This window comes from Perna viridis, chromosome 10, assembly GCF_037379345.1.
Source record: "Perna viridis isolate PV_CMFRI_1.1 ecotype Kerala chromosome 10, ASM3737934v1, whole genome shotgun sequence".
Lineage (NCBI taxonomy): Eukaryota > Metazoa > Mollusca > Bivalvia > Mytilida > Mytilidae > Perna > Perna viridis.
Genome location: NC_142454.1, coordinates 29,172,577 through 29,178,000, shown reverse-complemented (window position 1 = coordinate 29,178,000; position 5,424 = coordinate 29,172,577). Strand labels below are relative to the sequence as shown.

The window sequence follows — 5,424 nt, the reverse complement described above, 5'->3', positions numbered from 1 at the left end:
GAACAGTTCAATTTTAACTTCAAAACTTTCAGAATACAACTTTATGTATTAAACTTAGAAATATAGATATATTTAAACAACTTACAGACAATACACCGTTTTTCGAACAAGTCGAATTTCACTAACACTTGCTTCAGGTCTATGCATGCTTCTATCGTCATTTTACTCTGGTCATATTTTAAATAAAAAATTAATATCCGAACCCTAACATAGGTAAATAATAAGTTTTTACCGTCATTTTTGAGCCACATTGATATCACTTTGTACTGGTTTAGTGTAGTTTTCAAAGAAATTGTAGGGTGGTTTTTCAATCTTACAATATAGAGCGCAAGATCTAAACAACAAACTATTTTGACAGAAGTTTTGATGATATGACAGGATGTTTTCCATAATTTGTCTGATTTAATGTACTCATTTTTTTTCTGCCTCAGTTTGGGTGAAACAGAAGCATGAACAGAAGCGCTAAAAGTCTGTTTTCAATGAGGACACACTTTGGTTTTGGCTGATATTAATATTTTCAGAACATACTTCTACTACGGACACGGCTGTTTAAATCTTTTTTCATTTAAAGTAGCAAACAAATTAGTTCTTGTATGCTATTTTTAGGGTAGATTGTTTTGCGTAAATTTATCCCAAATGTGGATATAAATGTATAAATTTTAACATTAAGTGATATTCTATGAAGGTTGTGAATAGCAGAGAAACTACAGACAAACATGAGAAACATCGAAATTGAAAACAATGTCAACATACAGGCTTGTACAAAACAACTTTCATTGAATCCTTCCGGGTCGTGGAATATTAAGATCCTTAATTTTCTGTTCCTCCATTGTGTTGTGACTTACTAACTCTATTTTGTTGAAGAGTTTTGCCAACGAAATAATAATTTAAACGTTTATAATTCACTTGTGTAGGTAAATGTTGAAGTTAATTTTGTATATATATATATATATATGTCTGAAAAATTCGCAACGATGTTAGAACTATAAAATTTGCGAAGCAAATTTTTGTCGTTCCCTCCGCGGGACTCGAACTCGTACCGCTGTGACATCTATGGCAACACCGCCTGCACTAAGTCCAGCGCCCTAGACCACTCGGCTAGCTAGGCTATGTTACTTTGTATGTATGATTTTAGTTACTTTATGTTCTTTGTTGTGTGTGTCTGTTTTCCATGTCTGGTCTTTGTCCCTGGATTACATTCTTTTGATTACCGCTATAACCTTGGTTCTCTTGATGACTCTTTGATAGAATAATTTGACTATTTGCATCATCAGAAACAAGGAAAACTAACAAGATACTCCATATCATGCTGGACCATTGAGTTACAATTTCATTATTGAAATGCGCTGAAAATGTAGATTTTAAGGGTTGCTTACTCTATTAAAAACTTCATTTTCCTAAGATTCTATTGATAACTTTCTGATCAAATCCAGTGATGCAAAGCTCAAATAATGTTTTTTTTTTTTTTTTCAAATAAACAAATATGAAATAATATTGTCAGATTGGTGGGGTTTTGAGATACGTGTTTCTGATTTTTTTTCCATTTTTCTGATCCTTATATTACAAACACTTGCACTTAAAATCATTGAAATCATCATATCAAGTTTTTACTTTGATTGTGTTTTTGATGTTTGAAGAAATACAGAAATCAGTTATTTTTTCGGACATATCTGTAAATAGAAGTCGTGATGTTAGGTACAAAATACAATATTTTAGCTCGAGTACTGCCTTTTTTTGTATGATTGTATTTACTTTTTGCTCAGTTTCTAAATGATGGAAAACACCATGGACATGTAAGTAGTTAAACATCAAACAAGTACATGCGTACACATCTGAAAAAAAATCATGACATATTTGCTGTAATAGCTGATGAAATATAGTGATTTACAAATAATATATTTGAACGTAAAAATAACTAAATAAATACTTGATTAATTGCACACATCACTCTGTAGTGGCGTTATCGGAGAAAATGATTAAATAGATTTTGTGTGGCATTTATAATAAAGACAAACACATATAGGCGTAGTATTTTCTTTTGCACACAAAATGTACTAAATCAATGCCAGTTATTTTTTTTTTACTTTTGTTACAACATTCATTGCGTTTTTCACAATTTTGTCATTTTCAGGATATAGATGACATTGACATATGAGTTATAACATTCGACGAAAAAAATGCTTGAAGAAATATTTTATTTGTATATATGGCAAAGCTCTAAATACCCGTTATTTTTTGTTTTTTAAAATAAAATTGCCAAGGCAATTTTTTACTTTGTACTAAACCTTATACTTTCCTTACTTTACAAATACAATAAGTGTAATAAAAATTATTTTATTCTTTAACTTTTCAAAAGTGACAGGACACAATTTTTTCTAACCTAACAAGTCTTCTTCAAACAATAATAAACAAAAAATAAATAAATAAAAAATAAAAAATAATAAACAGAACATCAAGAGTATGCATTAGAATACTACATGTATAAATAATAAAACAAAAATAGTTTTGAAAAAAGATTTTGCAAACCAAATAATACAAAATATTCATTCTATACAATTAAAACAAAAGTTGAAAGTTTCAGAAATTACTCATGATAAGGCAATCAACAGCAAGATTAACAACATAACAGATATAAATAAGCCAACACGTTTATTAAATAATGTGTCAGCTATTGATCATACAGTGATTTTACGTTTTATCCAAATAAGTGTTCATACACTACTGATTGACAGCGCAGCATTAAAGCCAAATAGTAGGAAATTCAGCACAAAATTAAGCAGTGCAAAAATAAAAAAAAAGGTCGAAAAAAGAAGTAAGTACATAAATTAATGCCGAAATAGGAAACATAATCGAGCACTCATAACTTAACTAGAGTTTGCCAATGGAGCTCATTGTTGAATTCGATCATATTTTTTTTTTGGATAAAACCAAAGACACCATAACATACATAACATACAAACATTAACTTAACTTATACATGCAAACGTTAAAGAATCAATCAGCTTCTCAAACTCCAGTTAACTTCTACTTGGATGATGAACTAGGTATACCCGTATGATAACCCTACTCGACTTTTTTAGAAACACCCGCCAAGGTCACTATAAAGTCAAGAACAATACTAAATAGAAAACTGTAAAATTGTGAAAAAAGTCGGTTTTTTTGTTGGAGATTGCCAAACCAAAGATCCATTTGGTTTCCAATTTCTAAATCACCAAATGCAAAGGACCATGCTAGTGAGATTTGTGCATGTCACTTGTAGTCATTGCACAGGAATTGAACAATGTCCCCAATGCTTTTGTTCGTAAGGACAAATACTGTGTTAATGTTCGAAATTATATGGGATTTATAACAACGTATCGAAGTTTACCGCCATTTTTTCAGCAATTAAAAAATTGGAAAATTGAGGCTTCAAACAGTATCGATTTGTAGCACAATTATTGTTAACGCCTTCCAATTCGCTCTTCGCTTGATGAAATACTGTCGGTTGATAATTTTTATTTGTTTTCATATCACAACTCATACGTTATGCCAGGGCTTGCCGTAATTACGCAACATTCTTTTGTTTCGCACTAACCTACTTAAAATAAAGCTCCTGGAACTTGACTATTTATGAGCAACTCGGCGGATGTTTCTCAAAATGCAGACACCGCTTATCCTACCGGTGCACCTGGTCCATGCTTTCAGATCGAGAATCTCACCTTTTATTTCTTTTTTATGTGTTATTTTGATTATTCTATTTTCTTTGATGTTTGTGTCTGGTCTTAGTCCCTGGATTACATTCTGATCGCTAGAATCTTTGCTTCCTTGATTACATTTCCATCAATGTACAATTTCTGCGTTATATAATGGTATATATTGTTGAAAAAATCACCGTAAAGAAATATTTATCTCGTGCCTTTATCTGGTATTTCAATTTATTTGGTAAATATTTTAATGCTATATCGTTCTTTAACTGCAAGACAAAAAAGTCATATTTTAGTTTAAGTATATGATAAAGTGTCTAAACCGAATCTTTTATGATTTGAAGTATTTGCTCTTTTGAAGGAAGTTTTCGGTTAAGACAGGTTTTCTGACGAAGCAAGTTTCCGGTTTAACAAGTTAAAACTTATTGCGACTTGTATGTAGGAAATTTGGATGATGTCTGGTTTACACGAATTTCTGGGGTATCATAGGTTCACACTATATTTGTGATGATAAATTGTATTAACGTTTTGCTAAATCTTGCCCTTATTCATTCATATTAAGTATCAAATACATGACAAGTTGATTTGGTTTTATCATTGATTATTGTATATTACTTTATATACTTGATCCAGTTTCTATACTTACTGACAATTAATGAAACAATTACTTAAAGTCGTTGAAATAAATGTTAACACTTACCACTTCCTTATCTTCTTTCCATTTCAAAAGTGAATATTTCCGAAATACTTATACATGTCTGGACCTGCATTATCGTAATATGATTTTAAGTGCCTTAAATATGTATATAAACACCAAGCAAATTAAGAAACTCTGGTGCAGGTTTCATGTATCACCTCGATGATTTCAGGGTACTTTAATCGCCTAAGTGCGGGAGTTCATCGGTAAGAAGGCCGGGCGAGTCTTATCAAAGACTTAATGATTATAAGTCACTGCTTTTCCGCTTAGCACAAGGTACTTCAGGTATAGACAGAAAAGGCAGAGTTTTGATTAAAAAGTATCATTTTTTTTCATGTCAAGAAATGTTTTAAAACTGTGACAACGCAGATCAACAGATATATGAGGCACGCTCGGTTATCAAAGGCATAAATTAGAATAAAACAACACTACCAAATTAAAATGTCAGGCATTAAAATTACTAGAGTACTATACTTACGATGTAAAAATATCACATCTCTGAATCAAAAGATCACCCTAAAAGTAAAGTACCGTATAAAGCAAATAAACAATATTAGCAGTACGTAGTAACCTATGTAAAAAGAAACAGCTAGCATGCATTCATTGATAAGTCAAAGAGAAGAGTACCGTCCTTGTATGGAGAAAACTTCCTAATCTATGGTATATAGGATAACTTTCCTTTCACCAGTTGCAACATCCCTTCGGCACCTGCGTATAGAGATCGCCTCATATCCTGAACTATACTTAGAGATCGATGATAAAGAAAAACGTTTGACCACACTATATGACAAACACGATGACTTTTTTTATTCCGTATGGTTAGTTTTCCTTTCATCTGTGGCAATATACCGTCAGCACGTACCTGCGTATGGAGTTTTCATATCACAACTAATACGTTATGCCAGATATTGTCGTAACCATGCAGACTTTTGGTATCGCGCTACACTTCTTAAAATATTTTCTTTCAGTCGGTAAATAAGTGTAAAATGGCGTATTCATTGTAGTTATTATCTGTAAATACTGGCACACATAGCACTCACACGT

General features: G+C 31.6%; 1 long non-coding RNA gene across 1 annotated transcript; it reads right to left on the bottom strand.

Annotated features, from left to right (window-relative positions):
* Positions 1–2,952: 2,952 nt before the first annotated feature.
* Positions 2,953–4,913, bottom strand: LOC148605282 (uncharacterized). The gene is made up of 3 exons (XR_015916120.1): positions 4,859–4,913; positions 4,384–4,447; positions 2,953–3,098 (listed from the first exon to the last, which is right to left on the bottom strand). It is a non-coding gene; the product is annotated as an uncharacterized LOC148605282 (long non-coding RNA).
* Positions 4,914–5,424: the final 511 nt, after the last annotated feature.